Here is a 15,011-nt window from a genome sequence, read left to right as displayed (position 1 = left end):
AACATCAAATACATTATATAATGTATCATGATCTAATTGTGAATGTATCTGATACAATAAGGTTGAAAAAATATGTAATTGTGGTATATTTAAACTAGACAAGATATATTGTGGACAAGAAGAATATATTACTCATGATACATCACTATTACTAAACTATTTACTACATTGCTAAGTACAGTAATCCTATTTGATACATTAAAGAAGTAAAGATTGCCCGCAAAATATTCTATTTTAGATCGATATATTACTGTGTAATAGTTATTATGCATCAGATACATTTAGTTTTAAAATTTAACTTTTTACCAAATCAAGCTTTGCTTACTGTTTTTAAAATTCGTTTGCAAAAATAAATTTTCAAAAAAATAAAACAAAAAAAGAAGGATATATTACTTTCTTTTTACACTGAAACAAAAGGCACCTAAGTATCAATTGAAGGTGTTATTTATATATAGAATCATTAGCTAAGTTTTAAAATAATATTAAATTCTCTATATCATAAAATTAGCTATTTGTACTCTTTATTATAATATATAGTTTATTTAAAGAATTACAACTCCCAATTTACATAAAATAGATGTGTTGATTATCATATATAATCTAGTCTCTTCATTGTTTTTTTCAAACAAGATGTTTCTAAGAAATTAAGTCTTGGTTATTCGTTTCTTCACATTTCTTTGTATTCGTTTTTAGTCTTGATCAAATTTTAGTTTGAAGTATATAATTAGTTATACATGTTCAGATTATATGATAACTAAGATTGATTTTCAAATAATGAATGTGTATCGTATACCTAATGTTGGATTTGATACACAATGCCACTTATAGAACATTACGATTTATAAATCAAGATTATTATTGGGTAATATGTATATATACATCGCATTCTAAGTTAGCCGGACTGAAAAAATATTAAAAGGTGCAAATACATAACATACTACAGATTTATTGTTCTCGATATAGCCTTTCAAATTTGAATAAGACTGATGATACATTAAAGAACTTGATAAATGTAAATGATACGTTATATTCAACAATATTAGAGTTATATATCAATACCTTAAATATTAATATGATATATTGCATAAGATAAAATTTACCGTGAAAATGATGTATCATATCAGTGATGACACTAACAAAGGAAAATTTAAAATTCAAAATAAATGAGATGAGAGAGAACAAATATGAAAAAAAAAGAAGAAGAAGGAAGTAAAGATTGAGGGAGTGAAAATAGGAACATATTGAGTGAATTAAAATAGGAAGAGATTGAGGGAGTGAAATAAAGAGTAAAATAGAATGACAAAAGTCTAAAACTTTATGTATCCGGAAGAATGAAGATTGAAAGGAAAAAGAGGAATTTTTGAAATAATTTTTAAAAAAAGGTACAGAATAATAGAAATAATGAACGATAAAGATGTGTATATAAATAATCTACCTTAATGATACAAATAGGATAGAAAGTGATCAATTTTATTGTCACTAATAAAGAAATTGAATGAGAAGCACGTAATGACATCATCACCATTGAAGCTCACCAAACTACATTGACTATTCTTGTTTGGACCATATTATTTACTTTAACGATGAGATTCTTTGTCCTTCCGAATTGTAATAAACTTGACATAAGTATAACAATTCTTAATTACAATATGTAAACTATAAATATAAGGAAAACTTTTATATATAGCCACTTAAAAATAACCTAATTACTTTCCATAGCTATAGTTTGATAATTACAATTTGTAGCTACATGTCATATGAAGGACATAGGTGAGCGAGATTGGAAGAGAGAGGAGAGAGGCGAGATAGAGGGAAAAGAGTGGGAGAAAGGTGAATTGTATATGTATATTGGTTAGATAATTGTATATTATACATATGTATATGTATATATGCCAAGCAAGAGTGCGAGAGCGAGGAGAGAGGAGAGCGAAAGAGCGCAGAGAGTGGGAAAGCGGTGAATTGTATATGTATATAATTGTATATTATACATACACATTTGTATATAGGGAAAGTGATATTGGAAGAGGGAGGAGAGAGGAGAGCGAGATTGAAAGAGGGAGGAGAGAAGCGAGCGAGAGTGGGTAGAGAGGTGAATTGTATATGTATATAGGGTTAAATAATTGTATATTATATATACGTATTTGTATATTCTGGCGAATTATACATATACAAACGTGACAAATTGTACAAACTAAAAGTCACCCCACGTAATTAAAGTATAATGCTAGTCACGAGTGGAAATTATAGCAATTATAGCTGTGATGAGTAATGAAATAGTATAAGTTTGCTTTGTTGCATAATTTTCCCCAAAAAAATATGAAATACTTAAAATCAGAAGTTTAAAAATTTAAATGTCTGCCTAAATTTTATGATATGTTTATAAACACAAATTTCATTAATGAATCAATCTTTATTTTTTGAAAAAACTATACATGTAATGTGGGTATTCAAATTTTACCACATTAACTAAAAAAGAGGTGTTGCTATTTGTTTTTAATAGAAATGTCAAAAGTGAACTCAAAAATAGATAACCCACTCAATCCGCTCAGAATTTTAAGGGTAGAGCTCAAGATAATTTGAATTGGGTTCGATTTCAACTCATTCAAGCATAACCCATGTAAAGAGAATCCTCAATTGAGCCTAATTCAATCTCCAATTTCAACCTGTTTTAAAACTTTTTATTGATATATGTTTCTATATTTAAGGTATAAATTATTATATATTTAGCATCTTTTTGGATTTATCTATCCATTTGTTACTTTTTATAAAAAATAATTTCGAGCTAAAATTTAAATTGTGATTATAAAAGTTAAATATCAATATGTTAAATTATTCAGATTAATTGGGTCAAATTGGGCTGGTCAAGACCCAACCCAATATGTTTTTAAGCTCATTTGAGCACAATCCATTTGAGTCCAAAGTAATCTTGAGCGGGTCAAAACCTAACTCGACTTCTATCTTAACCTATTTTAATATTTTCAATTTGAGCCAATTTGCCCATTTGACACACCTAGTTTTTAAGCATATTAAAGATCTAATTCATAAGTTACACACGTGTTGATATACTAATTAAATCTCAAACTACACTAAAGATAAAATGTTAATTAGTTTAACAAATATAGAAAACTTTTTATAAGAATAACAATTACTAATATGTATGATAGTAATTCCTACTAAATCAAGTGACATTTGCAACAGGTTGACTTGTTGTACATAAGTAAATGACGAGTTGGATTTCAAATTTGGAAAAAGTAGCCTAAACTTGTTTTCAAACTCGATCTTCATAAGCTTCAAATAGAATGTTCTCATTTTTTCTTGCAAAAAGAAAAGCAAATACAATTTCATTTACAATTTTAAGAAAACCAATTTTAAATAAAATAAAAAAATATTTAAAATTTATGATCTAACACCTACCTAATGTGTCTATTCTTTTTCTTTTTATCATGACAAGATTTGCACACTCAGACATGCATTTATATATACTTCATACATGTATATAATAGAGACATGTTCAGTAAAGCATTTATTATTATTTTTACTAGATATATCCCTCATCACTAAGGGTACGTAAGTCTAGGTTATTATTAACATCTTTTTATATATTCTTCCGTGCTTAGATATATTAGCATGTCTAAAATATCCCCTTTCTTGAAAACCTGACTCCTCGATAAAAGTCTCCAACCGTCTTTATGTAGACTTGAATAAGGAGGGGGGCACCCCCCCACCCCCCTCTCCAACTCCAATTTTTTTTTTTTGAATCGAGTATGAAAAGAATAATGTTAGTTATGAAATAGGTAGTGTAGACACATGAATTTTGACCCTTCTTGATTTCACTTTTTTTTAATCATTTATTTTAAATATTGTTTTCTTAACTTTTATTTCATCTTTTAGTAAATTTTACTTGAGAAAAAAATCATAAAAAGTATCGTGTTATTTTGTAATGTATTTTTTTGCAAGAAAAAAGAAAATTACAAAAAAATTATGTTCTTTGAGTTTTCTTATATTTAATATGTAACACTCTAAACATTTCTAAGCTAATGCTCAGACCATTCTATATTTGTATGTACAATCATATCGGGTAATTTTTAAATTTCTCATATGTTTAAAGGTCAATTCTTTAGTGTTGGAGTAGATTTGGATATGACTCAAGGTCTTACAAACCCCCTAACACAAAGTTGATTTGAAAGTTTCCTTACCGATTAAGTTTTGACATAATATTCTACTAAGGTAAACTTCAGATGATCATATCTCCTCCCACATAATAAAGTAGGTAGCCCATGACCTACAAAACTAAAGGCCTCTGAATCCTCTTTTCTACGCTACCAAGTTTTCCTCATTTTCAGTTTCAACAACTTGTTTCTACGAGCCGTCAAAATTTCGACGACCCTTACTATCAAGTCATCAAAAACTTCACATATTTTGATTTTTGGGTTCCAATTAGTACAGATCCATTCTACAGGTCGTAGAAAATTTTACTGGTCATAGTTTTGACCTGCAGAATGGACTTTTGAGCCTAAAAATAGTATAAAGTCTACGAATTAGATCTATGGTCCGTAGAAACTTCTATAGGTCATAGGTTGGACCCATAAAAAGTTTTGAGCACAAAAATATAAATTTCATGGGTGGAATTACGGTCCGTAGAATAATTCACAATCGTAGATGGACCCATAGAATGTTTTTATCAGCTTTTAAGAAGGGTAATTTAATCCTTTCCCACCCCTTCTAAAACTAAAGCACGACCCTTTTTCACCTAATTAAGATTTCAAATATTTTTAAAACATTCTTTTACGTTCTTTAATACTTCAAATACTTAGAACAAAGATTTAATAGAAGAAAAGCCAAGATTTCTATCGTTCCTTGAATTTCGTCGATTTCGTCAAAAACTTTATTCTTTCCAGGTATGTAAGGTTATTGTAGCGATGGAATGAGTTGATCCTCACTCCCTACATCTACTTTCTATTAGTAAAGAATAATCTAGGGTGACATCCTTAATTTGATAATTCTTGATATGAGTTTCGTTGATGAGTTCTGAATTATATTTCTTAATTATTGAGTTGCTAAATCATTCATTGAGATTCTTGATTTGATTGTTCATGTCTATTTTTCAGCATGAACCTTATTTTTGAGTTATTATTAAGAATAACTTTTAACCAAACAATGGCCTTAAATTAATTTTATGAGAAAACAAAGATAAGTTTTGAGAATAGTTTTTTACATAAATGAGAAAGAATATAAGGGTATTTCGAAATGTATCATATTTACATTAAGAAAAGAGAAACTTTGATTTCTAAAAAGAGTTTATCAGTTGAGAGATACTTCAGAGTAGTTTTGTTTTTTAATAAGTTAATTTGAGTAATTACCTAAAAATAGAGAAAGAGTATGATTTATACATTTGAGGGATAATGCCCAAGTACCCCCTCAATCTATGCCCGAAATCCCAGAGACACACTTATACTATACTAAGGTCCTATTACCCCCTGAACTTATTTTATTAATAATTTTTTACCCCTTTTCGGCCTACGTGGCACTATCTTGTGGGCCCACCGATGGTTGACTTTTTTTTTTAAACTAGTGCCACGTAGACAAAAAAGGGGTAGAAAATTACTTATAAGATAAGTTCAGGGGGTAATAGGACCTTAGTATAGTATAAGTGTGTCTCTGGGATTTCGGGCATAGGTTGAGGGGGTACTTGTGCATTATCCCTACATTTGAGCATGAGTATATTATTGGAAATAGTATTGAGCATCAATATGAGGTTGAGTTTCGACAATTCAAAATCCTCACATTTCATGTTTGTCAGCATGGATAAATGATCATACTTTTTAGATGAATTCTTATTGCTAAGTTGATCCACTTAGTCGAGACCCCAACAAGGTATAAGACAGTTTTGATAGCGTGTGCGATACGTTGTATTATCGCGTAACTCATAGTGATGGTTGTCAATTAGAGAATCCCAGATAAATTTGAAGTGTATATTTACTTATCACTTATTATGTGTTTCAGAGATGAATAAGCTAAGTACTTGTAAAGTTTTAAATGATTTAGCCTTTTTATTGCTTTACATTGCGCTTGAGTATATTTTATTTGTTACAGTCCCTTCTTTTAGTTATTTCGTTTTGGCTATATTACATACTCGTACATTCCATATACTGATATCATTCGACATACATCTTATTCAGGATCATCAACAGACGCTTTGTTGAGTACACTTTGCACTTCATATAACTCTTGGTAAGCCTTCTTGCAATTCGAAAGAATTCATATTTACTTTCAATTAAGTAGATTTGAGATGTCATAGGTCTTGTCCTGACACATATCTTACTATTAGAGGCTTCATAGATAGTTCAATTTTAGATGTCTCATAGTTCTTGTTAAATAGTTTTATAACTATTATGTTTATTACACCAAGTATTTTCACACGTTTGAGATGAGTATTGACTTTGACTTAAATGATTTACTTTTGTTTTAAGCGTTTACATGCTTCAGTTAGTCTTCTGCTAAGTAGCAAGTCAGGTCAAAGGTTCGCTTGGCTACCAACAATGATTCTCGATTGTCGACCATGTCTGGGAGAAGGTTCTGAGTGTGGTATAATATTTAATTAGTAGGTATTTTCTTGTTGGTTATTTTTTTCAAAAAAAATAATGTAAAGTTAGAGCCGAATGACATTTTGCCATGTGGTAAATTTCATTTAACTTTTTTTTTTATCAAAAACATATTCATGGGAGCGGGGGGGGGGGGGGGGGGGGGGTATTTTACTCTTCGACCCAAATTTTTTATCTTATCCAAAATTCATAAGGACATTTTTGGAAGATTAGACCTCCCAACAAATATACCACACTACACCCTAAACCTAGAATATAAAATAAAGGTATAATATATAAACATGTCCTTCAACTTGGCTTCAACTTGCCTTTATGCCATCCAACTTTGCGTGTGACAGTTAGACACTTAAAATTGTATAAAATTGAACAAATTGACACATTCATCTTATGTGAAACCCCAAAAGTAAATTTTGTGTCCTACATACGGCCTACATGTATTATGTCACGTAAGACGTGTGTGTTTACTTATTTAATTTGAGAGAAGTTTATGTACATACTTGTAGACACTCAAAGTTGAAAGACAACTTGACAGATAAAACTAGAGTTGTCAAATTGGTTGAAATTGGAGATATTAAAATAGGTTATTGGAATTTAAATTGGGTTGGGTCATAACATGCCTAATTTTACTTTGGGTGCAAATAATTTGAGCTCAATGGGCTGAAAACGGATTCGGTCATGACTACCCAATTTGGCTCAATAATTTTAACATATTGTTATCTAACTTTAACAAACACAATTTGGATTTCAACTCAAGGAAAAAAAGTTATCAGTAGATAGATGAATCCTAGAATTAAGATATAAAATAAATAATAGTGCATAGTTTCAATATAAAAATATACGTTACATCAATACAAATACAAATTCTTAAAATAAGTTGAAATTAAGAATTGAGCTCAATTGAAAATTCTTTTTAATGGGTTAAGACTTGAACGAGTTGAGATTAAACCCAATTCAAACTATCAAAAGACAAAGCCATAAAATTCTGAGTAAATTGGGCGAGGTATCTATATTTGGGCTCATTTTGATACCCTAGATGAAGTCAAATTAAAAAGCATAAACCTAATCTATTTAAACCTAGGGAGAAGCAGCTGCAACAAGCACAACCACAATTCACCTTCTTTTGATCATCCAAAATATACCATTTCAATGTCATGAAAACAATCGTTTAACTCGATCTAATTCACCATAAACGGAGGTATAGTTGAATTGGCGAAATGGTTTGGTCGAGCTCCGACCAACTTCTTGTTCGGATTCAAGTTTAGGTGGTGATTTTTCTGAGGATTCTTATTAATACAACGAAGAAAGTTTTACTCCATCGAGGTTAATTGTTTCTTACCTTTTTATTTCATTTGTTTTAGTTGTTTCCATGGCTAGTATATATCAGATCTGTCCATATGTTTGATTTAGATAGTTTTACTATTATAAGGTTCATTCTTGAATTGTAATTTTTATTTTCTATTTTTGGGTCTTAGCATGTGAAACCATTTTTTTTATTGATTCATTTGATATAAACGTCTTAAAGTTTGTCAGATTATAGAGTAAAATTGGTTAAGAGTATATATTATTTAACAATGCAAAGTTGAAGTGTAACAGTGAAAAATAGATTATAGGTAACTAAACAAATTTAATAGATATTAATTAATAAATTAATTAAATATTCTTTTATATATAAATGTTATTACAGATTCAACATGTATACGTTTCTATAGGTTTTCCTTTCCCTGTTTTCTGGGACAGGTAATTTGTAATATTTTAGGATGTTGTTGTGTTACTTTGAGTTGTCATTATAAATGTTGAATTTACCATTTTTGTTCTTACAAGAATTTGCGGTGCCTAAATCAATTTTAATAGCCTGACTAATTAATCAAAATACTGTGAAACAGCAAGATAAGTTGCAGATTAATTCAAGACTCTTGATAATTAATAGAAGAAAGAAAAACAAATAATTGTCCCAATTTTAGTAGAAACTTAATGCTCCATGAGTTAAGCCCTGACAAGGGCATGAATAGTATATCTATCTTAACTGAGGTATCAAATTTTGTGTTATAGATAAAAGACATTTAATAAACATATCTAATAAACACACATTATATTTGTTATATTCAAACGTCTCAAGAATTTAATCAAGAACCTCAATATACTCAATCTCATTAATGAATTTGAAAGTGAAACTCATTATTGGTGTGTAGTTGAATGAATTTGAAAGTGAAACTCATTATTGGTGTGTGGTTGAACGAACTCAACACTATGAAAATTTACATGCCTCATAAGGATCAAATCCTTTGTGAAATCATTGAAGGTCACAAGAATCTTGAACGGTTGAAGTTTTTCCCCCTTTTTCTCCTCTTGGACTTCTCTTAAAACTCTTAGCGTGTTTATGAATAACTTCCATGAAAAATACTTATTTTAACACTTTGCTTCATAAAGTACCTCCATCATTGTTCTCAACATATTTTTATTAGTTTTTTCTTTCAGGTTACTGACTAATTATTAGTGTACAACCATTGTTGGAGTTAGAAATTAGGAAAGGGCAAATTTCTGAAAGTTCAACAATGGATTTGTGAACACTAATAATCATCTGTTGGTTTCCTTTAAGAAAAAAAGTAATAAAGGTACATTGTTATCAATAGTGGATTTTCATTAGGAAGTAAGATTCAAAATAACAGATTGTAGTATGTCAATTAAAATCGAATATGAATTATTGGGATATAGTTTGAAATAGAAATTCAAATGTTATTATTCTACCATGAAAAACTAGAATAGACCTGGCGCACAGAGTTGATTGGGGCGGCATCCCCTAACCTTCAGAGGGGAAGTTCATGCTTACTACTGCCGTGTCGTGCCAGCCTCTGGCAAGAAATTTCAACAAATTTTGTTTACTCGATTTTTGGACCTACTTCACCTAGAATCGAATGGTTACTTTCAAACTCTCTTAGTTTTGGTTACCCAACTTTATTACATGAAAATCTACTAAAAAAGTCTCAAGAACAAAGCTCATTAAAAAGATCCTCGCCTGAAGAACTCGACCAAAAATCATATATCAAGAATGAAAACAAACACCTCAAGAATTTAATCAAGAATTTCAATATAGTCAATTTCATTGATGAATTTGAAAGTAAAACTCATGATTGACGAGTGGGAGAACGAACTCAACACTATGAAATCTTACTTGCCTTTTGAGGATCAAATCCTTGTCGAAATCCTTTGAAGATCGCAACAAACTTGAATGGTTAAAGTTTTTCTCCCTTTTTCTTCTCTTGAACTCTTCTCAAAACCCTAAGCGCGTTTGGGAATGACTACCATGAAAAATACTTATTTTTACACTTTGTTTCGTACAGTACCTCCAATTTCGTTCTAAACATATTTTAATTTATTTTTTCTTTCAGTTTACCAACAATGGATTAGTGTTCAACCATTGTCAAAAGTTAGAAAGTAGTAAAGGGAAAATTTCAGAAAGTACAACAATGGGTTTGTGAACACCAATAATCCTCTGTTGGCTTCCTCAAAGAATAAAGTATTAAAAGTATGTTGTCAGCAATTGTGGATTTTCATTAGGAAGTAGGTTTAAATAAGAGATTTTAGTAAGTCAATTGAGATCGAAGATGAGTTATTAAGATAATGTTTGAAATCGAAAGTGAAACATTAATATTTTAACCATGAAAAATTCGAATATACCCGGCGCACAGAGTGGCGTGGGTTGTCATACCCTAAACTTCAGCTGGGAAGTTCATGCACACTACTGACATGTTGTGCCATCCCCAGCAAAGTAGTTTCGACAAATTTAGTTTTTTAATTTTTTACCCTAAATCACCTAGAATCAAATGGTATCTTCAAAACCCTCTTAGATTCGTTTACCCAACTTAATTACGTGAAAATCTACTCAAAAAGTCTCAAGAACAAGCTCATTAACAAATCCTCGCCTCAAGAACTCGGCCAAAAATTTTAATTCAAGAATGAAAACAAACACCTCAAGAATTTAATCAAGAACCTCAATATACTCAATCTCATTCATGAATTTGAAAGTATAACTCATGATTGGTGTGTGGTTGAACGAATCCAACACTGTGAAAACTTATATGCCTCATAAGGATCAAATCCTTCGTGAAATTCTTCAAGATGGCAAGAATCTTGAATGGGTGAAGTTTTTCTTCCTTTTTATCCTCTTGGACTTTTCTCAAAATTCTAAGCGTGTTTACGAATAAATTCCATGAAAAAAAAACTTATTTTAACACTTTGTTTCGTAAAGTTCCTCCATTATTGTTCTCAACATATTTTTTTTACTTTTTTCCTTTAAGGATACCGACAAATTATTAGTGTACAACAATTGTTAAAGTTAGAAATAAGGAAAGGGCAAAATTCTGAAAGTACAACAATGGGTTTGTGAACACTAATAATCATTTGTTGGTTTCCCTTAAGAAAAAAGTAATAAAAGTACAGTGTTATCAATAGTGGATTATAATTTGGAAGTAAGGTTTAAAACAAGAGATTGTAGTATGTCAATTGGAATCGAATATGAATTACTGGGATAATGTTTGAAATAGAAAGTCAAACGTTAATATTCTACCATGAAAAACTAGAATAGACCTGGCGCACAGAGTGGCATGGGGCGCCATCCCCCAAACATCAGAGGGGAAGTTAACGCGCACTACTGAAGTGTCGTGCCAACCTCTGCCAAGAAGTTTCAACAAATTTTGTTTTCTCGATTTTTGGACGTAATTCACGTAGAATCGGATGGTTTCTTTCAAACTCTCTTAGTTTCAGTTAACCAACTTAATTACATGACAATGTACTAAAAAATTCTCAAGAACAGAGCTCATTAACAAGATCCTCGCCTGAAGAACTCGACCAAAAGTTATATTTCAAGAATGAAAACAAACACCTCAAGAATTTAATCAAGAACATGAATATACTAAATTCTCATTGATGAATTTGAATGTGAAACTCATGATTGACGTGTGGGCGAACAAACCCAACACTATGAAACCTTGCATGACTCTTTAGGATTAAATCCTTTGCGAAATCCTTTGAAGATCGCAAGAATCTTGAGCGGTTGAAGTTTTTCTTCCTTTTTCTTCTCTTGAACTCCTCTCAAAATCCTAAGCACGTTTAGGAATAACTTTCATGAAAAATACTTATTTTTACACTTTTGTTCGTAAACTACCTCCATTTTTGTTCTGAACAAGTTTTTATTACTTTTTTCTTTCGAGTTACGAAGAAAGGATTAGTGTTCAACCATTGTTGAAATTAGAAATTAGAAAAGGGCAAATTTCAGAAAGTACAACAATGGGTTTGTGAACAATAATAATCCTCTATTGGTTTCTTTAAAGAAAAAATTAATAAAATATGTTATCTATAGTGGATTTTCATTAGGAAGTAAGGTTTATAATAAGAGATTTTAGTAAGCCTATTGAGATAGAAATGAATTATTGAGATAATGTTTGAAATAGAAAGTCAAACTTCAATATTCTACTATGAAAACACATATAGATGTCACACACAAAGTGGCATGGGGAGCCATCCCCTAAACTTCAGAGGCGTTGTTTAAGCAAACTGGTGGCGCGACTCGTCAGCCCCTGCCGGAATTTTCAATGAACTTTGTTTTCTCGATTATTTTACCTAATTCACGTAGAATCGAATGGTTTCTTCCAAATCCTCGTAGATTGTATTTACCAACTTAATTACTTTAAAATATATTCGAAAAACTTCAATAAAAAAGCCTATTAAAAAGAACCTCACCTCAAGAAATTGATGATACATTTTGATATAAGAATGAAAAGCAATACCTCAAGAATTTTATTAAGAACCTTAATATACTCAATCTCATTGATGTATTTTAAAAAGAAACACATGATTGATGTGTGAGTGAACTAACCCAACACTATAAAATCTTACATTTCTTTTAAGGATCAAATCGTTAATGATATCCCCTGAAGATAGCAAGAATCTTGAATACTTTAAATTTTCCTCCCTTTTTCTTCTTTTGAGCTCTTCTAAAAATTCTATTCACGTTTACGAATAACTACCATGAAAAATACTTATTTTTACACTTTATTTCGTAAAGTACCTCCATTATTATTCTCAACATATTTCTTTTACTTTTTTCTTTCGAGTTACGAACAAAGGATTAGTGTTCAACCATTGTTGAAGTTAGAAATCAGAAAAGGGCAAATTTCCGAAAGTACAACAATGGGTTTGTGAACAACAATAATCCTCTGTTGGTTTCCTTAAAGAAAATATTAATAAAAATATGTTAGCTATAGTTGATTTTTATTAGGAAGTAAGGTTTATAATAAGAGATTTTAGAAAGCCTATTGAGATCGAAATGAATGATTGAGATAATGTTTGAAATAGAAAGTCAAACGTTAATATTCTACTATGGAAACTCGAATAGATGTCTCACACAGAGTGGCATGGGGAGCCATCCCCTAAACTTCAGAGGCGCAATGTAAGCAAACTGCTGGCGCGACTCATCAGCCCCTACCGGAATTTTCAATGAATTTTGTTTTCTCGATTTTTTTTACCTAATTCACCTAGAATCGAATGGTTTCCTCCAAATCATCTTAGATTATATTAACTTAATTACTTGAAAATATATTCGAAAACCCTCAAGAAAAAAGCTCATTAAAAGATCCTCACCTCAAGAAATTGACGAAACATTTTAATTCAAGAATGAAAAGCAATACCTCAAGAATTTTATCAAGAACCTCAACATACTCAATCTCATTGATCAATTTTAATGTGAAACGCATGATTGACGTGTGGGTGAACTAACCCAACGCTATAAATTCTTGCATTTCTTTTAAGGATCAAATCGTTGATGATATCCCTCGAAGATAGCAACAATATTGAGTACTTCAAATTTTCCTCTGTTTTTCTTCTTTTGAAATCTTCTAAAAATTCTATGCACGTTTACGAATAACTACCATGAAAAATACTTATTTTTACACTTTATTTCGTAAAGTACCTCTATTATTATTCTCAACATATTTCTTTTACTTTTTTCTTTCAGGAAACCAACAAAGGATTAGGGTTCAACCATCGTTGAAGTTAGAAATTCAAAAATGGAAAATTTTAGAAAGTACAACAATGGGTTTGTGAACATCCAATAACCGTTTGTTGGATTTGTGAAAGAAGAAATAATAAGAAAATATTGTTAGCAATAGTGGATTTTCATTTGGAAGTAAGTTTTAAAATAAGAGATTTTAGTAAGTCAATTGAGATCAAAGATGAATTATTGAGATAATGTTTTAAATAGTAATTCAACATTAATATTCTTCCATGAAAAACTCGAATACACTTGGCGCAAAGAGTGGCGGAGGGTGGCATCTCCTAAACTTTAGAGCTGCAGTTGAGGCAACTGTTGGCTCGGCTCGCCAACTCCTGCACAAGATATTCGATGAATTTTGTTTTCTCAATTTTAGTCCCTAGTTAACCTGGACTTGAATGTCTTCTTCCAAATCCTCTTAGATTCCTTTAATCAGCTTAATTACATGAAAATCTACTCGAAAACCCTCAAAAACAAAGATCATTTTAAAGATCCTTGTTGTGACCCGACAAGCTGACTTGGAGGACACATCATCATCAACAGCTGACTTGGAGGACACATTAACAGCTACCATGGAGACACACACTCAGTAGGAGACTACGAATTTGAAAAGAAGTAAGCGTGTGAGAAACCTTTTAACAAGGTTAACTTGTTTTATAGTAGGAACGGAGTGGCGAGAACGTGGGCAAAGTGCAATTCGTGAAAAGCATCAACTTTGATAAATAGCAAATGTGGGCATCTGAATTAGTTAGGCAGTTGTAATTATCAGTCGGGATATCTCATCTCTCTGTTTCTCTGTTTTTCTCATTTCTTTCTTTCCTTGTTACTATTTCATCAATATTTCTTTTTTTTTTCATAATCTTGTATTATAGTTAATCTTATAATACCATCCACTTTATTTGTGTTTTTTTTCCTTTAGTTTGTTGCATTGGTGCTTTAATCCAGAGGTCACTCATGGGGGACCACAAAATACTCAAGGCTCATATGGATGATTCGATTAAGGAAGTGAAGGATTCCTTCTCTATGGAACTTACAAAGATCCGAAATATATTGATGGAGATGGTTTCTACCAAGATTGTGATGGGGAAACACCGTCATAAACCGACCATGGAGATAACTTGACAGGAACATCTACAAGCAACGACCATACCAAGGCACAAACCTGCTTCAGTGGAATTGGGTTGATTTCGTGGTCACAACTTCGAGTCCTGGATATTTCAAGCAGAATCATACTTTGATTTTTATAGAATTGAAGAAGATCAGCGGTTGACCATGGCATCATTTTATCTCGACGGCGAAGCACTGAAAAGGTACAGATGGCTGTTTAGGAACAAACAATTAGTTGATTAGCCACATTTTGCTGA

The 15,011-nt window shown here is 31.0% G+C and overlaps 1 long non-coding RNA gene across 1 annotated transcript; it reads left to right on the top strand.

Moving 5' to 3' along the window:
- Positions 1–7,594: 7,594 nt before the first annotated feature.
- LOC138348533 (uncharacterized) lies at positions 7,595–14,565 on the top strand. The gene is made up of 2 exons (XR_011221204.1): positions 7,595–7,922; positions 13,612–14,565. It is a non-coding gene; the product is annotated as an uncharacterized lncRNA (long non-coding RNA).
- The last annotated feature ends 446 nt before the right edge of the window (positions 14,566–15,011 follow it).

The sequence above is a fragment of the Solanum lycopersicum genome, chromosome 5 (genome assembly GCF_036512215.1).
Source record: "Solanum lycopersicum chromosome 5, SLM_r2.1".
In the NCBI taxonomy this organism is placed as follows: domain Eukaryota; kingdom Viridiplantae; phylum Streptophyta; class Magnoliopsida; order Solanales; family Solanaceae; genus Solanum; species Solanum lycopersicum.
The sequence above is the reverse complement of the archived record's forward strand: the minus strand, read 5'-3'. Positions and strand labels throughout refer to the sequence as shown.